At 42.8% G+C, this 27687-nt stretch overlaps 1 long non-coding RNA gene across 1 annotated transcript; it reads right to left on the bottom strand.

The window, feature by feature from the left end:
* Positions 1 to 17395: 17395 nt before the first annotated feature.
* LOC141182671 (uncharacterized) lies at positions 17396 to 27450 on the bottom strand. The gene is made up of 3 exons (XR_012257938.1): positions 27369 to 27450; positions 23730 to 23805; positions 17396 to 17495 (listed from the first exon to the last, which is right to left on the bottom strand). It is a non-coding gene; the product is annotated as an uncharacterized lncRNA (long non-coding RNA).
* Positions 27451 to 27687: the final 237 nt, after the last annotated feature.

Genomic DNA, 27687 nt, shown 5'->3' on the forward strand with positions numbered 1-27687 from the left:
ATAATTAATCCGATCAGTAAATGGCGTAACAAGAAAAAAATTCCAAATGCCAGAATTACATTTTTTTGGTCGCCGCAACATTGCAATAAAATGCAATTATGGGCGATCAAAACATCGGATTTACCCCAAAATGGTATCAATAAAAACATCAGGCAAAAAATAAGCCCTCGCCCGGCCCCAGATCCCCAAAAAATGGAGACGCTGAGGGTCTCGGAAAATTGCGCCATTTTTTTCTGGAATTTTTTTTCACCACTTAAACAAAAAAGAACCTGTACATGTTTGGTGTCTACGAACTCATAATGACCTGGGGAATAATAATGGCAGGTCAGTTTTAGCACTCAATGAACGTGGAAAGAAAAAAAACAACAGTGGAATTGCATTTTTTTGCAATTTCACCGCACTTGGAATTTTTTTCCCCGTTTTCCAGTACACGATAGGGTCAAACTAGTAATGACGTTTAAAAGTAAAACTCGTCCCCCAAAAAATAAGCACTCACATGACCTTATGGACTGGTCATGAAGGGGTTAATGAAAGAAAAACCCACAATTGTCACAGAAATACCTTGAATCTGACAAAAGTAATAAATTAAAACTCTCTGAAAATGAACAAATTAAAGTCAGGATTTTCTTTTCAACACTGTTTCCACAGAATTTAAAAAAAAATAAACTGATGAAATAGGCCTGGACAGAAATGATGGTTCTTCTTAACTTAATATTTTGTTGAACAACCTTTTGAGGCAATCACTGCAATCAAACGATTCCTGTAACTGTCAATGAGACTCCTGCACCTCTCGACAGGTATTTTGGCCACTCCTTATGAGCAAACTGCTCCAGTTGTCTCATGTTTGAAGGTTGCCTTTTCCAGGCAGCATGTTTCAGTTCTTTCCAAAGATGCGCAATAGGATTAAGGTCAGGGCTCATAGAAGGCCACTTCAGAATAGTCCACTGTTTTCCTCTTAGCCATTCCTGGGTGTTTTTAGCTGTGTGATATGGGTCATTATCCTGTTGCAAGACCGATGACTTGCAACTGAGAACAAGCTTTCTGACACTGGGCAGCACATTTCTCTCTAAAATCCCTTCATAGTCTTGATATAGGGAAAATATATATTCTTGTACCGTGTTGGCCAGTAGATAGAAAAATATTTAGATTTGAGAGTCCTCAATGGTTGATACCTTTTAATGGCTAACTGAAAAGATGGTAACAAATTGCAAGCTTTTGAGACTACTCGGGTCTCTTCATCAGGCATAGTATACCACAAAATCTGAAAAGTCACATATTTATACACAATAAGACATACAAAAAATGCAATAGGTAAGGCAGGTGATGAAAAGCATAGTTATTATGGAAGAGATAAACAGTTCTGGCTATAAATATGTTAGCAGTTAATAGATAAGGAGTGTGAAGGTTTTATTGTCCTGTGACTAGGTCCAGTGTAGCGATGACCTCACAAGTCTGAGGAGCAAATTCCTTAGTTGATGTAGAAAGACATAAATCCATGCGACACATTCATTGCTGATCTGAAAGTGAGGCCATCACTACACTGGACCTAGTCACAGGACAATAAAACCTTCACACTCCTTATCTATTAACTGCTAAAATATTTATAGCCAGAACTGTTTATATCTTCCATAATAACTCTGCTTTTCATCACCTGTCTTACCTATTGCATTTTTTGTATGTCTTATTGTGTATAAATATGTGACTTTTCAGATTTTGTGGTATAATATGCCTGATGAAGAGACCGGAGTAGTCTCGAAAGCTTGCAATTTGTTACCTTTTAATGGCTAACTGAAAAGATGGTATCAACCACTGAGTACTCTCAAATCTAAATATTTTTCATAGTCTTGAGATTTCATTGTACCCTGCACAGATTCAAGACACCCTGTGCCAGATGCAGCAAAGCAGCCCCAGAACATAACAGAGCCTCCTACATGTTTCACAGTAGGGACAGTGTTCTTTTCTTGATATGCTTCATTTTTACATCTGTGAACATAGAGCTGATGTGCCTTGCCAAAAACTTCCATTTTTGTCTCATCTGTCCATAGGACATTCTCCCAGAAGCTTTGTGACTTGTCAACATGTAGTTTGGCAAATTCCAGTCTGGCTTTTTTATGATTTTTTTTTCAACAATGGTGTTCTCCTTGGTCGTCTCCCATGAAGTCCACTTTGGATAAAACAACGACGGATGGTCCGATCTGACACTGATGTTCTTTGAGTTTGAAGTTCACCTTTAATCTCTTTTTAAAAGTTATCCTGGGCTCTTTTGTTACCATTTGTATAATCCGTCTCTTTGATTTGTCATCAATTTTCCTTTGCTTGTCAACTCTTTCCTTTGCTTCCTCTAGTCCATGTTGAGTGTGGTGCACAGCATGTCACCAAACAGCACAGTGAGTATCTGTAGCCCTATATACAGGCCCACTAACTGATTACAAGATTGTAGACACCCGTGATGCTAATTAGTGGACACAACTTAATTTAACATGTCTCTTTTGTCACAATATTTTCAGAGGTACCATCATTTCTGTCCAGGCCTCCAGGCTTCATTTTCATAGATTTTCAATTTATTATTACTTTTGTCAAATTCAAGTTATTTCTGTGACCATTGTGGGTTTTCTTTCATTAAACGAGGGGTACCAACAATTTTGACCACGTGTGTATAACATCGCATGATAGCCAATTTTCTTGCTATAAAAAAATGTTCAAATACAGTAACCACAAATTTAGAGTCCCTAATGTAGCTGGGAATTTCTTGCACTAGTGGTTGAAGATAGAAATCTATCCACACACCCAGTCTCTCTCCCGAGTCCCGTAGAACCTAAGCCCGCTACTATTGGTCTGAGTGGTGGTGGAAATATGTTTTTGTGGATCTTAGGAAATTAATGATATATAGGTATGAAAGGTTGTTCCACATAAAGCTGTTCCGCCAGTTTTTTTATCCAAGGCTCCTGTACTCAAACCTTCTTGTAGTAATCTATATAATTCCATATTGAAATCATTGGTGGGGTCTCTGGTTAGTTCCAAATACACATCAGTGTTTCTTGTTTCTTCAATCAATCAAATTGAGCTTGAGCTAAATAGAATGTAATACCACTATTGTGCCCCACTTGTCTGCTTGTCGCACTGTCAAATTCATATTAGTTTTGAGTTCCCTCAGGGCAATTTTTTCTTTTCTAGTTAGATTGTTATTTTTATTTCCTTTATGAGTGATTTCATTTGTTTAGAGAAACCAAATCCTTTTCAATAAGATCCTGAACTGGTCTAAAACCATGGAACATGATTGAAGTGGATTAAAGGATGGATTTCCCCTATGAAACAGACTATTCAGAGAGGAATCAGACTTCATAGATTCCCTCTCCAATGATTTCAATTGTAATAACACCTTTTGTTCTGAAAAAGATTTGTTAGGAGTAATATCAGAATTAACTGTTGCAACATCAGTAAGGCTGTGTGCCCACGATGCGTTTTTAATGCATTTCCGCAGCGTTTTTGCAGCTGCGGAAACGCATTAAAAACGCATGGTAGAAGGGCATCAATGTTCCCCAATGATAATCCGCATGTGCTGTGTACATGCTGCGGAAATTTCCGCTGCGGATTATCAGTGTGGAAAAAAACGCAGCCCTACCAATTATTTTGGGAAGCGCTGCGTTTTCGCCGCCATTGACTTGCATTAGAACGCGCCAATTCCACAAGACTGCATCTGTATTTGCGTAATTGGCACGTTCTAATGTGCGTATGGTACCCGGGTGTAGAGGAGAGGAGAGTCTCCTCCACACCTAGCTACCATAGAAACTGTAAAAAAAAAAGAATAAAATAAAAAATAAAAATTATATTTACCTTATGGCGGCCCGCGCTACGCTCCTTCCCCTTTGCCGACAGATCGTGTTGGACTGTAGGACCTGCGCTGACATCACAGTCATGTGACGGCAGGTCTTTCAGTACAGGGAATCGCGATGTGCCGGCAGCCAGGAACGAGCGCAGCTACACACCCCGTGCCATCGGAAGGCAAGTATAGGTTTATTTTTTTATTTTTAACCATTCTAAAGGTCACACTATATAAATCCATGCTGTTTGCAAGGATTTATATAGTGTGACCTAGTTGTCAAGCACTTTCCAAGTGATGCTAAAATCGCCAGGGAAGAGCTTGTCAATCCGCATGCGGAAATGCATGTGAAGTACGCTTCATTTCCGCATGTCCCTGGCAGGAAAAACGCATGAACAATCCGCATGTACAATCCACTTTTGCAATCTGCATGCGTTTTTTTCTGCCAGGGAGATGCAGAAACGCTCAGGAAAAAATCCTGAGCATTTCTGCATCGTGGCCACATAGCCTAATATTTTCATCATCATTATCAGAGCTATCACAATGACATTTCCGCGCCAGTCTATTAACATCCAAAATTGCTCTAAATACATCAAAATCATTGGTAGGGGCAAAACTTAGGCCTTTCGCTAAAAGTGATAATTGTTCCTCTGATAACACAAAACTGGACAAATTCCAAATCAGTAGCTCTAATAAAGGTGGTTTCTGTTCCGGGTGGTATATATGTTTCCACTTGTGTTTGTGGCCCCCCTTCCTCCGTTTTTTGCCATGCTAGTAGATGTATTTTGTGGATGTTCATAATAAAATCTTCCATCTTCGCTAAATTAGCTTTCAGTTTGTCATTATTGCTAGTGAAATCCTCGTTGTGCACAAATTTTTCCAATGAGGATTGGATACAAAAACAGAAATAAAAAGTAAGTTCCAGCTCCTCATGTTTCAGGATTAACCCATCAACTTCAATGAACAATCTGTCTCATCATACAGGGCTGTGGCCATTTTTTTAGCCTTAATCCCCTTGGTATCATCTCGTTTTCACATACATTTCCAATTCTTGTAATAAGAAAAAAACATGCAAAAAGCACAAGACACATGTTAAACATTTGTTTTAAAAGAAATTAAGTCTTTTGAGCACCAGAACAGATGTACCCTGCAGGGATGGCACAGGTACGGCTGCTACACCAACCCTGGCAGTTTAACCACTTGCTGCTGTCAAATGCAAACATGGCATCTAAGAATGTTTGACAGAGTTCAGCTCAATGCCCCTCCTCCCCAAGTACTCAATAGTATGGGGCTGCCTAGTTACTACGATACTTAAATGCCTAATAATGGTGTCTGGGCCTGCAATATACAAAAGTCTATTAACACGACTCCAAACACAGACTAAAACACACGCCCACAGGAAGAAGCAGGTGCAAAACGCGCGTGGGGGCTTCCGCCTAGCCAGTGGCTGCAACTATCCTAGGTACTAATCCTATACATGTATCTATGCTCTTATATTTTTATATGGTAGTTCTTTTAACCCCTTCAGCTTTTTAGCTGGTATGTCTATTGCACGCAAGGCAGTTTATGCATTTATTTATACGCTGTATTATAAGCATTTACTTATTAATATATACATATTCCTTATAGATTTAATTCTGATTTTTTGTTACTTAAACTACTCTAGTAGTGCATGATCTATTGAACTGGTACCATTGTGGGTCTGATTAATTTTTATATATTTCATTGCACTAGGAGTATGTTGTAATAGAACCACATGTTATATACTATCCACTTGGTGGCTACAATATAATTTTTTATTATTTTTATATCACATAAATTTTTGTAATTGTGACATACACAGGGGTACCATTTCTAATTTATACTGGGTGAGGTGTCACTCTGTCTTGTATCCCCTCCTCTTGAATTTTAATATATTTTTGTCTTTGTAAAATTCTATTAATAAAAATTTACGTTTTACTCTATTGGGTTTATACAGTGCTGGCCAAAAGTATTGGCACCCCTGCAATTCGGTCAGATAATACTCAGTTTCTTCCTGAAAATGATTGCAATCACAAATTTTTTGGTATTATTCTCTTCATTTAATTTGTCTTCAATGAAAAAAAAAACAAAAAGAATTGTCCTAAAGCCAAATTGGATATAATTCCACACCAAACCTAAAAAAGGGGGGTGGATAAAAGTATTGGCACCCTTTGAAAAATCATGTGATGCTTCTCTAATTCGTGTAATTAACAGCATCTGTAACTTACCTGTGGCACTTAACAGGTGTTGGTAATAACTAAATCACACTTGCAGCCAGTTAACATGGATTAAAGTTGACTCAACCTCTGTCCTGTGTCCTTGTGTGTACCACATTGAGCATGGAGAAAAGAAAGAAGACCAAAGGACTGTCTGAGGACTTGAGAAACTAACTTGTGAGGAAGCATGAGCAATGTCAAGGCTACAAGTCCATCTCCAAAGACCTGAATGTTCCTGTGTCTTCCGTGCGCAGTGTCATCAAGAAGTTTAAAGCCCATGGCGCTGTGGCTAACCTCCCTAGATGTGGACGGAAAAGAAAAATTGACGAGAGATTTCAACGCAAGATTGTGCGGATGGTGGATAAAGAACCTCGACTAACATCCAAACAAGTTCAAGCTGCCCTGCAGTCCGAGGGTACAACAGTGTCAACCCGTACTATCCGTCGAAATCTGAATGAAAAGGGACTGTATGGTAGGATACCCAGGAAGACCCCATTTCTTACCCCGAGACATAAAAAAGCCAGGCTGGAGTTTGCCAAAACTTACCTGAGAAAGCCTAAAACGTTTTGGAAGAATATTCTCTGGTCAGATGAGACAAAAGTAGAGCTTTTTAGGAAAAAGCATCAACATAGAGTATACAGGAAAAAAAAAAAAAGAGGCATTCAAAGAAAAGAACACGGTCCCTACAGTCAAACATGGCGGAGGTTCCCTGATGTTTTGGGGTTGCTTTGCTGCCTCTGGCACTGGACTGCTTGACCGTGTGCATGGCATTATGAAGTCTGAAGACTACCAAAAATTTTGCAGCATAATGTAGGGCCCAGTGTGAGAAAGCTGGGTCTCCCTCAGAGGTCATGGGTCTTCCAGCAGGACAATGACCCAAAACACACTTCCAAAAGCACTATAAAATGGTTTGAGAGAAAGCACTGGAGACTTCTAAGGTGGCTAGCAATGAGTCCAGACCTAAAACCCATAGAACACCTGTGGAGAGATCTCAAAATGGCAGTTTGGAGAAGGCACCCTTCAAATATCAGGGACCTGGAGCAGTTTGCCAAAGAAGAATGGTCTACAATTCCAGCAGAGCATTGTAAGAAACTCATTGATGGTTACCGGAAGCGGTTGTTCGCAGTTATTTTGGCTAAAGGTTGTGCAACCAAGTATTAGGCTGAGGGTGCCAGTGCTTTTGTCCGGCCCTTTTTTGGAGTTTTGTGTGAAATGATCAATGATTTGATTTTTGCTTCATTCTCTTTTGTGTTTTTTCCTTGCAAGCAAATTAAATGAAGAGAATAATACCAAAGAATTTGTGATTGCAATCACTTTCAGGAAGAAACGGAGTATTATCTGACAGAATTGCAGGGGTGCTAATACTTTTGGCCAGCACTGTATACGCTCTGTCTTTTTTGGATGTCTATGTAATTTGGCAGTACTCATTTAATGTATGTGGTCAAATATAAGCACATTAGACTGAGGTTGAATGAAAGCACTGATTTCGGGGGTTTGGTTGACTATATAATGAATTTGGAGGCCTCCCGACAGATAATGTCAGGGCAGAGTAGGATCTGGCATCTTGAATTTCAGAGGCTAATCAGTTTGTTCTTCCTGTAGATAATCCTCCGCTAGAGAAGTCTGGAGGCGACCCTCATACAGATCACAGGAAAGCTGGAATATTTGTGTGTATGGGGGAGTCAGGAGACATAGCCGTCTGCCAATGACCGTTCAGCCAACACTTAACTCATGTGTATGGGGCCGTTAGTATTACATGACAAGCAGTGATAATGCACTGTACTACTGTAGTGCTGTGTACTATCTGAGCAAGCAGAGGCTTGTATGTTGTATGATCGCACTAAAGAGAGTTGTTTAACCCCTTAGAGCCAATTTTGACCTTATTGACCAAGCCAAATTTTACAATTCTGACCAGTGTCACTTTATGAGGCAATATCTCTGGAACGCTTCAACGGATCCTACTAATTCAAAGATTGTTTTTAGTGACATATTGTACTTCACGATAGTGGTAAAATTTATTCGATATGACTTACATTTATTTGTAAAAAAAAATGGAAATTTGGTGAAAATTTTGCAATTTTCAAACTTTGAATTCTTATGCCCTTAAATCAGAGTTATGTCACATGCTTCACAGGAACTGAAGCAACGTGGAAGGAAAAAATAAACATTTAACTTTTTTCACATAAATTTTACTTCAGACCCAATTTTTTTTTTATTTTCACAAGGCTAATAATAGAAAATGGACCACAAAATGTGTTGTGCAATTTCTGCTGAGCATGCAGATATCCCATGTGTGGGGGAAAACCACTGTTTAGGCGCACGGCAGGGTTCAGAAGGGAAGGAGCATTGTTTGACTTTTTGAAAGCAAAAATGGCTATAAATAAGACCGGACACCATGTTGGGTTTGGAGAACCCTTGATGTGACTAAAAATAGTGGAAACCCCCCTATAAGTCCCCCCATTTTGGAAACTACACCCCTCATGGAATGTATCTAGATATGTGGTGATCACATGATCACATTGAACCCCCAAGTTCAGAGCGTAGAGCAGTGATGATAAAAAATTCAACTATTTCAACAAAAATGTAATTTTAGCCCCAAATTTCTTTGTTTTCACAAGGGTAACAGAAGAAATTGAAGCCCAAAATTTGTTGTTCAATCTCTCGAGTACGCGGATACTACCTATATAGAGGAAAACTATTGTTTGGGTGCATGGCAGGGCTCAGAAAGGAAGGAGTGACGTTTTGGAACGCAGACTTTGATGGAATAGTCTGCGGGTGTCATTTTGCGTTTGGAGAGCCCCTGATGTGCCTAAACAGTGGAAAAGCCCAACAAGTGACCCCATTTTGGAAACTACACCCCTCAAGGATTTTATCCATGGGTACAGTGAGCATTTTGAACACACAGATACTACACATAATTTGATAACATTAGGTCGTCATATGGAAAATTTTATTTTTTTTCACGAAAATATTGTTTTAGCCCCAAATCTGTAATTTTCACGATGGATAATATAGTTGAAAATGGATCCCATAATTTGTTACATAATTTATTCCGAACGCGATGATACCGCATATGTGGTCAAAAACTTCTGTTTGGGGACATGGCAGGGCTAGGAAAGGAAAGAGTGCTATTTATCTGGAATAAATTGTGAATGCCACGTCGCATTTGGAGAGTCCCTGACATGCGAAAGCAGCAGAAACCCCCTGAGGTGACCACGTATTTGAAAATTTACTGCCTAAGGAATTAATCTAGGGGTGTAGTGAGTGTTTTGAAGTCATAGGTGCCTCACAGAATTTTAGAACACTGAAACATGGAAATGACATTTTAGTGGTAAAACTATAATTATAGTATTTGCTGCAAATTTTCAGGTACACAAGGGTCAATAGGTGAAAATGGACCCCATAATTTATCGCACAATTTCTTCCGAACACGGTGAGCTCCATATGTCTTTTAGGCCACATGTCAGGGCTGAGAAGGAAGGAGCGCTATTTGGCTTTTGGAGCACAGATTTTGCTAGAATAGTTTGCGGGCGACATTTGCGGAGCCCTGAATGTGTCAGAACAGCAGAAAACCCCCAAAAGTAACCCCATTGTAGACGGCTGCAGTGACTATTTTGTAACATCCACGTCAGGCTTTTTCTGGAGAATTGCAAATCTGTCAGTTTAATGCCCACACATTGTGCCCCCATACAGTGTAGTTCCCCCATATATTGTAGCGCCCTCATGTAGCATCGGCGTCTCTCCCCCCTGCCAGGCAGAGACGCCGTCCCCCTTACCGCCTCGATCCTGCTCCAGCGTCTTCCGGCCTCCCTGCAGCTGCTGCTGGTGCACGCAGCTTCCCTGGCTCTGTGCTTAGGGCGCGCGCGCGCTCCCTCCCTCTTAAAGGGGCCGCGCGCACCGTCCTAAAAAGTCCCCGGCCAATCACCGGAGGGCTTTCCCTATAAGAGGCACCTCCTCCAATATGGAGGTGCCCGTGCAAGGTTGTTGCTTTGTGATTCTTACTTTGCTTCAGCCCCCAGGTCCTCTGCAAGTCAGTCCTGTTTGCCAGTCTGATCTTCTGCTCAGTCCGCTAGCCTGACTTCTCTTCTGCCTGACAGTCTGTCTACAGTCCAGTCCGCCAGTCTGTCTATGGGCTCTGCCCGCCTGCTTACCTGGAAGCACCTGCCTGTTACCTGCCGTGCCTGCCTGCCCGCTTACCTGGAAGCACCTGCCTGTTACCTGCCAGCACGCTTACCTGGAAGCACCTGCCGTGCCTGCCTGCCCGCTTACCTAGAAGAACCAGCCAGCTACCTGTTGTGCCGCCAGCTTGCCTACCCAGAACACTCGCCTGACTATCTGCCTAATCAGCCTGCTTGTCTACCCGGACCACCCGTCAGCCTGCCAGCCGAAGCTTATCCGCTGTACCGGTCAGTTCCTGCCTTCTGACCCGTGGGAGTCACCTGCTCATACATGGTCGGTCCCAGAGTGGCACCTGGTCCCTCTGCTCGGTTCCTCCCTCCACTGAGCCGCCGTGCGACCTCGCCGTGAGAGTTGATACTTACTCACGCCCCTCCTTGCACCGCAGCACAGAGGTTCCACTACTCGGATCCGTAACAGTTTGCACGGGCCATGGAACCCGGTGGCCCCCAGGCTCCTTCGCTTGCTGACTTGTACCAGGAGGTTTATCGTCAGAGATCCCAACAGGAAACCATCCTGACCTACCTGTGGTCTGTCAACTCCCGCCTGGACACGCTGTCTGTCCCACCTGTGTCCGCCTCAAGCTGAGCGGCACCCGCTCTGGCGGCGCCTCAGCCTACTGGTGCCATGGCATCCAGCTCTGGACCACGGCTCTCTGCGCCTCCTCGTTTTTGGGGTGACCCCGCCTTATGTCGGGGTTTTCTGAACCAGTGCACGCTGCACTTTGAACTCCTGGCACATCAGTTTCCCTCTGACCGGGCCAAGGTGGCATTCATCATGTCTCACCTCACCGGGGAAGCATTGGCATGGCTAAACCCTTTATGGGAGAGAGGGGATCCCCTGGTGTCAGATCTTCCGGCTTTCCTCACTGCCTTCCGGAAGGTCTTCGATGAGCCTGGACGAAGGACTTCTACTGCCTCCTCATTGCTCAGTCTCCGCCAAGGGAGTCTCACCGTGGGCCAGTATGCCATACAGTTCCGTATCCTCGCATCTGAGCTTGCCTAGAACAACGAGGCCCTGGTGTCCACCTTCTGGGAGGGTCTTTCTGGACGGAGCAAGGACGAGCTAGCCGGCCAGGACATTCCTACCACCCTGGATGACCTGGTGTCACAAGCTACCCAGATTGACATCAGTTTCTTGGAATGAGCTAAGGAGACTACCCGGGAGAGAAGATTTCCTCATCTTGCTTCTGTTTTCCAGAAACCTGCCTCCCAACCAGCAACTCCCCGGGCACGCTCGCCCGAACCCATGCAGATCGACCAGACCAAGATGGTCAAGTCTCGCCAAGAAACACGCAGAGCCGAGGGGAGCTATTTTTACTGTGGTAGTAAGGAGCATCTGATCCGTTCCTGTCCGGTGAAGCCAGGAAACTCCAGCGTCTAGGACCGCTCGGAGGAGAGGTTGTCCTAAGCAAGAGTAAATCCACTCTGCATTTTCCGTGGAGAGGCGTGTGCGCCTACCAGTGATGATTGCCCCAGTGGAACTGAAATCACGCTCAGACACCACACTAGCAGCCAGGCAGGCCAGCACCTCCAAGGCATATAAGGAGAGGTTGGGCCAAGTGTTCAGTTTAGACACCCAATAATTAAAGGGAACTGAAGCGTCAGAAAGGACGCACGTATGGTCACTTAAGTAACCCTTGACCATGTTCTGCAACTTATCCCTCCTTGGCATTATTACAGGCACAGATAGCCCTTGCTGTTGTGCTGGTTTACTGAAAATAGCCCAATTTGTGCACATTTTCCTCCACCTCCATTGGAGCTGATGTTCGTGTCTCTCCCCATTATCCCTTAGTGTAGAAAAGAGCTGGTACCTCTGTCACCAGCATTGTCTGAGGGTGACGTTTTCAGCAACTGATCTACAACGGCCCTCTTGAACGATTCCATTGTAAAACTCTTTGGTGACTCCAAAAGGAAAGAAGGAAATTTCTCCTTGTACCGTGGATCGAGAAAGGTGGCCAAGCAGTATAGGTTGTTGGATAAAATGTGAATCACGCGAGGGTCTTGCCACAGACACTTACACATGAACTGTGCCATGTGGGCCAAGATGCAAAAAGGCAAATGTTCTGTGTCCCCAAAAGTACCCATCCTCTCCTCACGCTGACTTGCCTTCTCCTCCACCTCCTCGTTCTCCTCTCCAGCCCATCCAGCCTGGACAGACATGAAGCTTGGGTTGGGTGTCCCCTCTATAGCATTACAAGTCCCCTCATCACCCATTGTTACCTCAGAATATTGAGTGGGCTGGGTAGTAACACCCATTGGAAAATCTGGCTCCATACCAACATGCTGGGCACTCAAAGCTTCCTCTCTGAGATTATGCAGTGATTGTTTCAAGAGACACAGCTGCGGGATGGTTATGCTAATAATAGCCTGATCACTGCTCACGAGGTGTGTGCAGTACTCAAAGTTGAAGAGGAAACGAGACTGGTGATTGATGGGCTTAGACCCAAAAAGTCACCAGGTCTGGATGGCTTAACATCCGAGTTCTTTAGGACCTTTAGGGACTATTTAGTCCCTCTCTTGACTCGGGTGTTTAATGAGTGTCTCTCCTCAGGCACTCTGCCGAGATCATTAAGGAGGTCAGCTTTGATCATTTTGTCGAAGGCTGAGGATCCGTCACGCATTGATAATTGGCATCCCATAGCACTTCTCAATGTGAACAGGAAGATTTTGGCTAAGATACTTTTCAACAGGCAGGTGAAGTTTGCACCCCGGCTCCTTTCGAAGGCTCAGCACTGTTGCGTTCCTGGCAGTAGCACTTTTACTGCTGTTCTTGTTGTCCAAGAGGCCATGGAGCAAGGCAGGGCAGGCCTTTGGAAGGGGTTCTTGCTGACCCTGGATCAGGCAAAAGCCTTTGATAGGGTTAACCATGAGTACCTCTGGTCCACTCTTGAGGTATGGTCTGCCTGGAGGGTTTGTGGACTGGCTTAAGACCTTGTATGCAAAGGCTGAGACTTTCCCTCTGGTAAATGGGTGGATTGGACAACCTTTCAGGGTAGGATCTGGTGTCCGTCAGGGCTGTCCTCTTAGCCCTTTGCTTTACGCCTTTGCAGTTGATCCCATTCTCAGAAGGTTCGATTGTGGATCGTTGGCAGGGGTGCGGATGGGCAGGGCGGCGCCGGAGGCTATCCTGAGGGGTGGCCTATGCGGACGATGTCACCGTCTTTGTTTCTTCGCAAGAGGATGCAATAGTGGTGATGCCAGAAGTGGAGCGCTACTCTGAGGCATCCGGGTCAAAGGTCAACCAGGATAAGTGTGAAAGTCTCTGGCTGGGAGGCAGAGAACCGGGGTTTGATCTTCCGGACAACCTCCCCGAACACCAAGAACACGCCAAAGTTCTGGGCACCGAATTCAGCCAGGGTGATTACCCCATGAAAAACTGGGAAGGCAGAATCAAAAGGTGTCGCCCAAAGAGTGGACCAATGGAAGGGTTGGTCTTTGACCCTGAGGGAAAAGGTTGGCCTGTGCAAAGCTTTCCTGCTCCCCTTGATAATCTACCTAGGCAGCATCTGTGTCTTGCCAGAGCCTCTTTGGACACGGGTCTACAGTCTGTTCTTCCAGATGTTATGGGGGAATAGACTGAACCTAGTCAAGCGGGAGGTCACTTACCGCACAAGGAGACTAGGGTGGTTGGATATGGTGAGCTCCGTGGTGTTCCTAGTGAACACCTTCTTGAAAGTTAACATGGCAAACCTCTGGAAAGAGAGGGCTCCTCCGTGGGTATTATCCTGCAAAGGATGGTTTCAGCCTTTCTTCCAGGAATGGGAGACAGGGGGAAGATTGATGGATCTTCGCACACCGCATGGGCATCTCCCCGCTTTTGTTACCCTGGTTCTGAAAATGATCCACCGGTAAGGTCTGGGAATGTGGGAGGTGAGGTCCCTCCCGAGGAAACTCCTCGATAGGAGGGTCTTGCCTTCTCATTTTCAGAGTCCATTGGTCCTCAAGGACTGCCCAAGTCAGGATCTGGAGGTTGGGTTGAGTTTGTTAAATTCTAGCAGGATCCCCAAGAAGTACTGGGACTTGACTTGGCGCTACTCCCGTGAGGCTTGTGCTAACATACTGGAAAGCATGAATCAATTCATACTTCATTGTCCCTTTAATACAGAGGTGTACAACAGGGTGGGAGTTAACATTGGTTGGCCGTGGCTGGCTACTCTGTTCTATGCCGAGTGGGCCTATGGAGCGTTCGGAGACCTTGGGAGAAGGGACCGAACCATTTCATTCATAGAAAGTGTAGTGGCCAGGTATTTCACGTGGAACACACAAGTCTTAGTTTCGATGCAGAGTAAAATCCTCAGTGTAGATGAAGTTTGGAGGAACATCCTAGGTGACCTGGTGAAGGTACGTTTTCTGGAGTATGAAAGACTGGGTGCCCGGAGGGCGGCCCGTCTCTGGAGGGGCTTTTCCTTCAGGGTGCCTTAGTCCGGTAGTACTGCTATATCCTGGTGGTGGGCTGATGTCTTCTCACCCTAGATTTTTGTTTTGTATTTATGTCTCCTGAATAGAAGGTTTTCAAGCATCGAACTTGAGCCTTGGATGGTGAGTGAGTATGTAGGTTGCCTTTGCCCTGGCCTCTGCTCAACTTGGTATGGCAGATGCTACAGACTACAATGTTTTTCTCTGAAGGACTTTCAGAAAAAAAAATTCCACACAGCAGCTGAACGCCCCCTTGCCCTGACTTGGCGCACAGCAAGGGTGCTCTTGGGAACAGTTGACCCAGTTCTCACTCTGGGCAAATCACGACCCCTTGGTGCCTGTGTTGGTGCTACTTATCCATCTTCCTCTGTGCTGCTGTCAAGGCTATGCATGCCAACGGTCCAGGTCGGATCAGTGGACTCATCATCGACTACCTCGTCTTCCATCTAATCCTCCTTCCCAGTTGACATTGTAGGCTGACTTGATAGCAACTGTGTCTCATCATTAGCCTCCACCTCTGGAGACTAAAAATGACGTTCCGCCAAGTGGCTTTCTTCTGGCCATAGGTCCTCAAATATTTGAGCATCAACGCACGCCACCTTCTCTTGTCCCTCTTCAATGCTGCACGGTGATAGTCCAGAGCCAACCAAAGGATACGTACCAAACAGATCCTCGGAGTGGCCAAGTTTGGGGTCATATGTATCCTGTGACTGATAATGGTTGGAGGAAGGAGAACCAGCTTCAGGACTGGATGGGCCTGTCTTCTGTGTATCCACAGTAGACTGTGTGGTCGTGGAAGATTTGTTGCTACTTGACAAATGTGTAGAGGCCTTGTCTGCTATCCATGACAGAATCTGCTCTTGCTCTTCTGGCTTCCACACACGTTTACGTTCCAAACCGGGAAATTTTTCCAAGAACATAGTGGATGCATCAAGCTTCTTCTAACCTGACACAGACAGAGTGCCTTCTCGCGCACCACTGAAAACACCACGTCCACGTCCCATAACAGGCTTTTTTGGCATTTTGGGTTTTGTTGACAGATTTTCAGATGTTGATGGCACAAGCCAAGCTAGCTGTCACAGCCAAAATAGTGGGTAAAATGGCCTGGTGCATGCTTTGTAGCAGGCAGTAGGAAATGTTTGGACTACTGCTTTGTGTAGGGAACGCTTTTTTAAGTGGACTAATATGGACAGAAGGTAGGCTCTGACCCCTAAAACAGCAGGGAAAATAGACCGGTGCTAAAAAAAAAGGCAGCACAAAATGCTACTTCTGTGTGTGCTGGAAAATATTGCTTTGCCTCTGACAAGAGCTGTTTTAAAATTGACACTGGAAGAACACATAATCTCTCCCTCCTTGTACTCTGACTTTGCTGTGTGCCTTCAGCTCTGAAAAGAGCTATTTTTTGGTGGTATTATGGAGCTAGTGAGCAGCTCCTTTAAACACAGAACTAGTTTACATTGCAGGTAGCCCTTAAAAGGGCTTTTGTTTTATCAAAAGGCCTAAACACTCTCCCTAACAGCTCAGCAATCTCTCCCTATGCTTATAGAATGCAGGCTCCAGACACAATGTGCACAAAATGGCGGCGGAAGCAGGGTTTAAATAGACCCTATGAAGCTGGGTGGCCAGCCAATCACAGTAATGCCACAACCAAGATGTCTGCGGCATTACTGTGATTGGTTATGAAGCCCAGCATGTTTAGTGGCTGCAAAGGAGGCACCAAAACTGCAGGGCGGGACATCCGAATATAGCGAAGCGAGTACACAAATACTCGCAATATAACTAGCAACCCGAATACCGTACTATCCGTGGGTATAGCGAATAGTAACGACTACACTCGCTCATCACTAACGATCAGCTCTAATCCAGCCATCTTCACCATTCTCATTATACAAGTATAAACCATATAATTCTGGTGGATAAATCAAGACCGAACACAAGACCTTCACAGCCGTATACACATCATAGGGGAGATCTCATGACACCTTCTCTCCATCTACCTGATGATCCTGAGGAACATTGGGATCTTCTTGTTTACAGTCCTGTGGAAGAAGAGGATGTGGACATCTCTCTGGTGTTGTCTTCTTACTGGATAGATCTGGAGGAAACGCATACAGGGACTGAATTCATTCTTTACATACAGATAATTATAGGCCGTGTGTATTCAGTCCTGTCTATTACCTGGTGATGTGAGGGGCTGGGGAACCGCCATCATGATGTCCTTGTACAGATCTTTGTGTCCTTCTAAATACTCCCACTCCTCCATGGAGAAATAGACAGCGACATCCTGACACCTTATAGGAACCTGACACATACAATGATACAGTCATCCCCCTGATCCCTTCATAGCTTTACTATAAAATGTCCCAGCATTCCCAGCAGTGTCACCTCTCCAGTCAGCAGCTCAATCATCTTGTAGGTGAGTTCTAGGATCTTCTGGTCATTGATGTCCTCATGTATCAGGGGGTGAGGTGGAAGCTCCATGATTGGGCTCAGGGGTCTTCCCCATCCCTCAGACACAGGGTCCTGACAGCACTCACTAGAGGTCTTCTTTACTACTGTGTAATCCTGATTATAGAGAGACACATTAATAAATCTCACTACAGACATTTCCAGAGTGCTCACCTCTCCAGTTCTGTCCATCTGTTATTCCCATAGATAAGAATGATGTAATGTGACGTCATCAGAATCTCTCACCTCTCCAGTAAGCCGGAAGAGGATCTCTAGGGTGAGGTGGAATATCATCTCCGTCATCTTGTCTGTGTCCATATCCATCTTTGATGTGTAATTAAGGAAAATTCTCTTATATAGAAGATCTTCACTAAGAGGATCCGATATTGTAGAGACCTGAATGAGAAGTTGAGCAGATGTAAAGTCATAAAAATCCTGTGTAATAATACAATTACTGGAGATAATAAGGGAAACATTTGAGGAGATTTAAGTTTTACAGTATTTAGCTTTCTTCTTTACATCTACTGTAGTAATAAAATCTATATGTTTTAGGCCACAGACAACAAGCAGTTCCTTCCTTCGAGTCAGCAAGTGAATACCTTTCTCATAGACTCATCTTCCTTATTGCTAATTCTCGTCTCATTTACCGACACTGGAATCGGCATTAGCAATACTGCAGGAGATATTCATTACACGTGACATGAGAAATAACTATGGCTCTATAAACGTATTTGGCCAGAGTCCGTCACTGACTACATCTCCACAGGCCGTCTATATGAATGTTTCCCGTCTTCACCGGACTTTCATTTTCTATCACGTTAGATCTCAGGTCTGATTCACACTCAGAAGTTTGAGGCATTTATAAAAGATTGTTTGTAAGACCACAAAGACAGGAGTTATTTGATACCAAAGTTTCCATGTACAGTGTTTATGGGGTTTATTTCTGGCCTTAGGCTTTCCTATATTACAAGAAAAACTCCATAAAAAAGCAGATATTAAAATCAGAAAATAAGAGGAATGATCCAGTGTATCAGGCTATAAACTTAAATAAAACATAGCTTTTATTGAGCCATTAAAAAATGCTGCTACCACCATAATAAGTCTTAGTGCACACAAGGATCACAGCTGTCTCGACCTATGCGTTTCGACGTGCAGTCTTAATCATGGTCTGTCTGAACTGTGGACTAGTGAGCATATAAAGGTAGGTTGTAATTAAAGATAATAGTTATGTGCTCACTAGTCTCTGAGGTCAGTATGATTACCATAGACAAAAGGGAAATAAAAAGGTTAGTGACACATTATTATTACCCTCTAAAATTAATATCATTGACATGTAGAAAAAACAAAAATATTTGTGATTCAAATATAGAATGAATATAAAAACTAGCGATATACCATGTCCAAGGTGTAAACAAAACAGTCATTAATATTGTAGCATTAGATCCTGCCTGAGATTCAATCCAAAGGGTACTCGGGTTTCTAACATAAAAATCCAATATGGTTCCCTATTTAGCAGTTTGCGTCTATGGTCTCCCCCCCGGATAGGTCTATACACTCTTTCTATGCCTTGAAATTTCAGTGCTGAAACTTCCCATTTATGGAACGTTCGGAAGTGTGTTGACGCTGCTGAAATATTTGTGGCCAAAGGATTAACCACATCAGATATGTGTCCTCTAATCCGTAGTTTTAAAGGGCCGGTAGTACAACCAATGTATTGGATCTTACATGTAATACATTCAACAAGGTATATAAGCCAGAGTGTGCAGCAATTAATAAGGTCATGTATTTTGTATATACGATTATTATGCAGTGAGGTAAACATATCCTTTGTCACTGTGTGTGAACACGCTTTACAGCGGCTCGCTCCGCATTTGAAAAAAACACTAAGGTTTAACCAGGTAGTAGATTCAGAAAGCCTATGCTCTTCACTCAGGAAAAGACTGGGGGACAGGGTGGTACCACAGCCACAAACCGAATATCCTTGGTAAGAATATTATTAAGCCCCAGATCCTGGTGTAACATTCTATGTATTTCTTTATAATGGACACCACTTTGTTATACTGCGGACTATAAGTTGTAGAGAAGTTTCACATCCCAAATCTTTTTTTCGCTCCTTATTTTTGGGAAGATCCTTACGTTCTAGGCTCGATGCCATTTTGTATGATTTTATAAGATTCCAATCAAGATAACATTTTTTTGCCAATCTGTCACAAACTTCTCTGGCTTCCATATCAAACGCAGTATTATCAGTACAATTTTGTTTCGCCCTAATTAATTCCCCATATGGAATATTGCGCGTGATATGCAGCGGGTGGTAAGAATTGGCCTGCAGAATACTGTTACTGGCAGTCTCTTTTCTATAGGGTGCTATTTTTACTGTATTGAGATATTTGTCACCGTTCAATTTAAGATCCAAAAAATGCATTTCTCTAGAATCAAAACAATGTGTGAATCTCAAATTGAAATCATTGTTGTTGAGATTTTCTGCAAATTTCAACGCCTCCTCCTGTGTGCCTCCCCACATCAGGAGGAGGTCGTCGATAAATCGACCGTACCATGTGATTTTTGGGCTGTAAATATTGCTCTCATTGTAAATGTCTTGCTCCTCCCATTTGGACATTAATCCAATGACAGTGAAAATTTGCTAACCATACTTACTCCTCTTCTTCGTAAAAAAAAAAAAAAATGATTGTCAAAGCAGAAATAATTATGATCTAGAAGAAATTCGACATGATAATGAATTATTTTATTTCTACTGTATATGTGCTATAGGTATCCAAGTGATAGTTCAGGCTAGTTAATGCTACACTCTGTGGTATGGATGGATATAGACCTACACATGTGATCAAAATTGTTGGTACCCCTCGTTTAATGAAAGAAAACCCCACAATGGTCACAGAAATAACTTGAATCTGACAAAAGTAATAAATTAAAAACCTTGGAAAATGAACAAATGAAAGTCAGACATTGCTTTTCAGCTTCCACAGAATTTTTAAAAAAATGAAAACTCATAAAATAGGCCTGGACAGAAATGATGGTACTCTTAACTTAATATTTTGTTGAACAACCTTTTGAGGCAATCACTGCAATCAAACAATTTCTGTAACTGTAAATGAGACTCCTGCACCTCTCGACAGGTATTCTGGCCGACTTCTCATGAGCAAACTGCTCCAGTTGTCTCGCGTTTGAAGGTTGCCTTTCCCAGACGGCATTTTTCAGCTCTTTACAAAGATGCTCAACAGGATTTAGGTCAGGGCTCATAGAAGGCCACTTCAGAATAGTCCAATGTTTCCTCTTAGCCATTCTTGGGTGTTTTTAGCTGTGTGTTTTGGGTCATTATCTTGTTGCAAGACCCATGACCTGCGACTGAGACCAAGCTTTTTGACACTGGGCAGCACATTTCTCTCTAAAATCCCTTGATAGTCTTGAAATTTCATTGTACCCTGCACAGATTCAAGACACCCTGTGCCAGATGCAGCAAAGGATCCCTAGAACATAACAGAGCCTCAACCATGTTTCACAGTAGGGACAGTGTTCTTTTCTTGATATGCTTCATTTTTCCGTCTGTCAACATAGAGCTGATGTGCCTTGCCAACAACTTCCATTTTTGTCTCATCTGTCCATAGGACATTCTCCTAGAAGTGTTGTGGCTTGTCAACATGTAGTTTGGCAAATTCCAGTCTGGATTTTTTATGATTTTTTTTCCAACAATGGTGTTCTCCTTGGTTGTCTCCCATGAAGTCCACTTTGGATCAAACAACGACGGATGGTGCGATCTGACACTGATGTTCCTTGAGATTGAAGTTCACCTTTAATCTCTTTAGAAGTTATCCTGGGCTCTTTTGTTACCATTCGTATTATCCGTCTCTTTGATTTGTCATCAATTTTCCTCCTGCGGCCACGTCCAGGGAGGTTGGCTACAGTCCCATGGATCTTAAATTTCTGAATAATATGTGCAACTGTAGTCACAGAAACATCAAGCTGCTTGGAGATGGTCTTATAACCTTTACCTTTAACATGCTTGTCTATAATTTTCTCTTTCTAATCTCCTGAGACTACTTTTTCCTTTGCTTCCTCTAGTCCATGTTGAGTGTGGTACACACCATGTCACCAAACAGCACAGTGAGTATCTGTAGCCCTATATACAGGCCCACTGACTGATTACAAGATTGTAGACACCTGTGATGCTAATTAGTGGACACAACTTGATTTAACATGTCCCTTTTGTCACATTATTTTCAGGGGTACCATATTTTCTGTCCAGGCCTATTTCATGAGTTTATTTTTTTTCAAAAATCTGTGGAAGCAGGGTTGAAAAGTAATGTCTGATTTTCATTTGTTCATTTTCATGGGTTTTTAATTTATCATTACTTTTGTCAAATTCAAGTTATTTCTGTGACATTGTGAGTTTTTCTTTCATTAAACGAGGGGTACCAACAATTTTGACCACGTGTGTATAACATCGCATAATAGCCAGTGATAATTCTCTTGCTATAGAAAAATCTTCAAATACAGTAGCCACAAATTTAGAGTCCCTAATGTAGCTGGGAATTTCTTGCACTAGTGGTTGAAGATAGAAATCTATCCACACACCCAGTCTCTCTCCCATAGAACCTAAGCCCGCTACTATTGGTCTGAGTGGTGGTGGAAATATGTTTTTGTGGTCCTTAGGAAATTAATGATATATAGGTATGAAAGGTTGTTCCACATAGAGCTGTTCCGCAAGGTTTTTTTTATCCAAGGCTCCTGTACTCAAACCTTCTTGTAGCAATATATATAATTCCATATTGAAATCATTGGTGAGGTCTCTGATTAGTTCCAAATACACATCAGTATTTCTTGTTTCTTAAATTAATCAAATTGAGCTTGAGCTAAATCGAATGTAATACCACTATTGTGCCCCACTTGTCTGCTTGTCTGCTGTCAAATCCATATTAGTTTTGATTTCCCTCAGGGCAATTTTTTCTTTTCTAGTTAGATTGTTATTTTTATTTCCATTATGAGTGATTTCATTTGTTTAGAGAAACCAAATCCTTTTCAATAAGATCCTGAACTGGTCTAAAACCATGGGACGTGATTGAAGTGGATTAAAGGATGGATTTCCCCTATGAAACAGACTATTCAGAGAGGTATCAGACTTCATAGATTCCCTCTCCAATGATTTCAATTGTAATAACACCTTTTGTTCTGAAAAAGATTTGTTAGGAGTAATATCAGAATTAACTGTTGCAACATCAGTAATATTTTCAACATCAATATCAGAGCTATCAAAATGACATTTCACAGTAAGGGTCCGCGCCAGTCTATTAACATTCAAAATTGTTCTAATACAGCAAACTCGTTGGTAGGGGGAAAACTTAAAAGTGATAATTGTTCCTCTGATAACACAAAATTGGACAAATTCCAAATCGGTAGCTCTAATAGCGGTGGTTTCTGTTCCGGGTGGTATATGTGTTTCCGCTTGTGTTTGCGGCCCCCCTTTCCTCCGTTTTTTGGCATGCTAGTAGATGTATTTTGCTGGATACTTCTGCTGGTCATAAATTGCTGATTTTCACTTGCCGAGCTTACTGAGGAATCTGAATGTTCATCTGATTTGATGTAGGAAAGGTAGAAGAAAAATCTGTAGAAACAGCCATACCCTTCAAACTTACTTTGGCAGGTTTTGTTGTACGTTAGTAGGGACGTTTTTTTAGAATAGAAAATGGACCTTTATTCCAATCATACACTTTGTTCTGTGAGTAATCCTCACTATCATGTTTGAATTTCGTTTTTTTAAATGTTCATAATAAAATCTTCTATCTTCGCTAAATTAGCTTTCAGTTTGTCATTATGGCTAGTGAAATCCTTGTTGTGCACAAATTTGTCCAATGAGAATTGGATACAAAAACTAAAACAGAAATAAAAAGTTCCAGCTCCTCATATTTCAGGATTAACCCATCAACTTCAATGAACAATCGCTAAGGCTGCAGTTCCACTCTGTGTGAAATGTCTCATCATACAGGGCTGTGGCCACTTATTTTAGCCTTAATCCCCTTGGTATCATCTCCTTTTTCACATACATTTCCAGAGTTGTAAAATCCCAGCAGATTATTAATTCTTGAGATTTTTAAATCTCAGGCAGGATCTAATACTACAATATTAATGACAGTTTTCTTTACACCTTGGACATGGTATATTGCTAGTTTCTATATTTATTCTATATTTGTATCACAAATATTTTTATTTTTTCTACATGTCAATGATATTCATTTTAGAGGATAATAATATATGTGTCACTAACCTTTTTATTTCCCTTTTGTCTATGGTAATCATACTGACCTCAGAGACTAGTGAGCACATGATAACTATTATCTTTAATTACAACCTACCTTTATATGCTCACTAGTCCACAGTTCAGACAGACCATGATTAAGACTGCACGTCGAAATGTAGGTCGAGACAGCTGTGATCCTTGTGTGCACTAAGACTTATTATGGTGGTAGCAGCATTTTTTTAATGGCTCAATAAAAGCTATGTTTTATTCAAGTTCAAAGCCTGATACGATGGGTCATTCCTCCTATTTTATTATTCATGAACCAGGCTGCTCTGGCTGGATCTGAGCGAGGCTGAGACTGAGCGGACTTTACTGACCTTTTTTTTTCTCAGATATTAAAATGTTTCAAAAGAAAATTGGCACCAACAATTCTTGTAATAAGAAAAAAAAAACCTGCAAAAAGCACAAGACACATTTTGTTACTTTTTAACAAGTTAAACATTTGTTTTAAAAGAAATTAAGTCTTTTGAGCACCAGAACAGATGTACCCTGCAGGGATGGCACAGGTACGGCTGCTACACCCACCCTGGCAGTTTAACCACTTACTGCTGTCAAATGCAAACATGGCATCTAAGAAGGTTTGACAGAGTTCGGTCAATGCCCCTCCTCCCCAAGTACTCGATATTATGTGGCTGCCTAGTTATTCCGATACTTAAATGCCTAATAATGGTGTCTGGGCCTGCAATGTACAAAAGTCTATTAGGCCAGGCCAGAGGCAGCGTCCAATAAGTTACCTTTTAACGCCTCCAAACACATTAGACTAAAACACACGTAACTTTTTTATTTTTTGGCAAACAGAGCTGTAAGATCGATTATTGTTTGCAGGTCGAGTGGCAGATTTTTTTGGTACCATTTTGCATATATTTTTTTGATCGCTTTTTATGCAGATTTTTCAGACATAAAATGAACAAAAACCAGCAATACAGTAATTTTTTCTATATTTTTTGCGCCATTCGCTGCGCAGTAAAAGTGATCAGACCGATTTGTTCATCGGGTCGGTGCGATTACAGCAATACCAGATTTATAATTTTTGTGCTTTGCTATTTTTACAGACTAAAAATAATATTTTACAAAAATGAATTTGTTTTAGCATTGCCATTTTCTGAGAGTTGAAACTTTTTTATTTTTTTTTGCCGAATGAGCTATATTAGGGCTATTAGCTATATTAGGGCTTGTTTTTTGCGGTTTGGTGGTTTCATTTTTACCATTTTTTTTTTAACACAACTTTTTGATCACTAATCAGTATGATGAATAAGCGATGTTTTGGTGTGCATTTATTTTTATTTTTTTTACGGTGTCCACGAAACAGAATAAATAACATGCCAGTTTTATAGAGCGGGTCATTCCGGATCCAGTGATACCAACTGTGTGTACTTTTTTTGTTGTTGTTGTTTATTTTTGTTGCATCACAATCGCTGCGTTTTAAATGGCGAAACGGCTTTTCGTGATGTGTGCGGTTTTTTGTGTCTTTTACATACTTAATTTCACTGTGGGACATGTATAATTTTATTTTTTTTATCACTGCTCTCATAAACTGCAGTGTATGAGAATAGTCAGCTTATAGCTAGATCTCACAGACCACTGTACCCTGGGGTCATCACGTGAAGTCAGGGTACCATAGTAAGCATTGGGACCAGCAATTCTCATTGCGGGGGTCCGGTGGTTACAAAGGGGGTCTTGTGACCCCCTTGTAACAACTTAAATAGTGCTGTCGCGATTAACAGCGGTATTTAAGGGGTTCATCGGTCGCAAAAACGTCTGGGGCCGATACTGCAGGGTGTCAGCTGTCATAATGTTGTTAATGAGCTGACTGCACAATTTTAGTTAAATCACATCCATAACAACTTTATTATACGCTATTATCCTATACACAGCAACGTAGATAGAAATCACAGGTCCCACAGGAATAGCTGTACTTGGGCCCCCAACCTCAAAAGGGCAAAAAATTATCATTATATATATATATATATATATATATATATATATATATATTTTACAGACCAAAAGTTTGGACACACCTTCTCATTTAAAGATTTTTCTGTATTTTCATGACTATGAAAATTGTACATTCACACTGAAGGCATCAAAACTATGAATTACCACATGTGGAATTATATACTTAACAAAAAAGTGTGAAACAACTGAAAATATGTCTTATATTCTAGGTTCTTCAAAGTAGCCACCTTTTGCTTTGATGACTGCTTTGCACACTCTTGGCATTCTCTTGATGAGCTTCAAGAGGTACTACATAAGGAGCATAATGGGGGCATTATACATACTGCATAAGGGGCATAATGGGGGCATTACACTGTGTGGGGGCATCATACATCCTGCATAAGGGGCATAATGGGGGCATTACACTGTGTGGGGGCATCATACATACTGCATAAGGGGCATAATGGGGGTATTACACTGTGTGGGGGCATCATACATCCTGCATAAGGGGCATAATGGGGGCATTACACTGTGGGGGCATCATACATCCTGCATAAGGGGCATAATGGGGGCATTACACTGTGTGGGGGGCATCATACATCCTGCATAAGGGGCATAATGGGGGCATTACACTGTGTGGGGGGCATCATACATCCTGCATAAGGGGCATAATGGGGGCATTACACTGTGTGGGGGGCATCATACATCCTGCATAAGGGGCATAATGGGGGCATTACACTGTGTGGGGGCATCATACATCCTGCATAAGGGGCATAATGGGGGCATTACACTGTATGGGGCATCATACATCCTGCATAAGGGGCATAATGGGGGCATTACACTGTGTGGGGGCATCATACATCCTGCATAAGGGGCATAATGGGGGCATTACACTGTGTGGGGGCATCATACATCCTGCATAAGGGGCATAATGGGGGCATTACACTGTATGGGGCATCATACATCCTGCATAAGGGGCATAATGGGGGCATTATACTGTGTGGGGGCATCATGGGGGCATTACACTGCGTGGGAGCATCATACATACTGTATAAGGGGCATAATGGGGGAATTAAACTGTGTGGGGGCATCATACATCCTGCATAAGGGGCATAATGGGGGCATTACACTATGTGGGGGCATCATACATCCAGCATAAGGGGCATAATGGGGGCATCATACATCCTGCATAAGGGGCATAATGGGGGCATTACACTGTGTGGGGGCATCATACATCCTGCATAAGGGGCATAATGGGGGCATTACACTGTATGGGGCATCATACATCCTGCATAAGGGGCATAATGGGGGCATTACACTGTGTGGGGGCATCATACATACTGCATAAGGGGCATAATGGGGGCATTACACTGTGTGGGGGCATCATACATCCTGCATAAGGGGTATAATGGGGGCATTACACTGTGTGGGGGCATCATACATACTGCATAAGGGGCATAATGGGGGCATTACACTGTGTGGGGGCATCATACATCCTGCATAAGGGGCATTACACTGTGTGGGGGCATCATACATCCTGCATAAGGGGCATAATGGGGGCATTACACTGTGTGGGGGCATCATACATCCTGCATAAGGGGCATAATGGGGGCATTACACTGTGTGGGGGCATCATACATCCTGCATAAGGGGCATTACACTGTGTGGGGGCATCATACATCCTGCATAAGGGGCATAATGTGGGCATTACACTGTGTGGGGGCATCATACATCCTGCATAAGGGGCATCATGGGGGCATTACACTGTGTGGGGGCATCATACATCCTGCATAAGGGGCATAATGGGGGCATTACACTGTGGGGCAGTAAAGGGGTCCTGTACTATGAGAACAATACGTTTCCTCCCTTCCTGTCTCCATAGTTGGGTCGTATGTATCTATTACAGGAAACAGAACAAAAACCTTATGATTCTTATAAAGGGGCAACACAAGACCCCAAAAGAGTCTCCGTGCTGAAGGGGTTAATGCCCCCTGCGCCCAGTAATGGGGGTCTCCACATACCTCCACCTGCAGAGCCGCCACCACATATATGGCTGCTCTGTGCGCACAGGAGCTGTGATGAGGTCACAGGAGGGGAGGAGTCAGGGGTCACATGATCAGGGGCCTCAGTGGATGCAGGACTCTGCTGTGCTGGTTGTCATGGTGCTGGATGAGCTGAAGTTTATGTGTGGGGTCAGGAGGGGTTTACAGTGTGGATGTAGCAGAGCCGCGTGTGTACGAGGTGTACGGAGCAGAGCCGCGTGTGTACGAGGTGTACGGAGCGGAGCCGCGTGTGTACGAGGTGTACGGAGCGGAGCCGCGTGTGTACCAGGTGTACGGA

This window comes from Phyllobates terribilis, unplaced genomic scaffold, assembly GCF_046119375.1.
Source record: "Phyllobates terribilis strain yellow unplaced genomic scaffold, ASM4611937v1 Scaffold_35__1_contigs__length_13245226, whole genome shotgun sequence".
NCBI lineage: Eukaryota > Metazoa > Chordata > Amphibia > Anura > Dendrobatidae > Phyllobates > Phyllobates terribilis.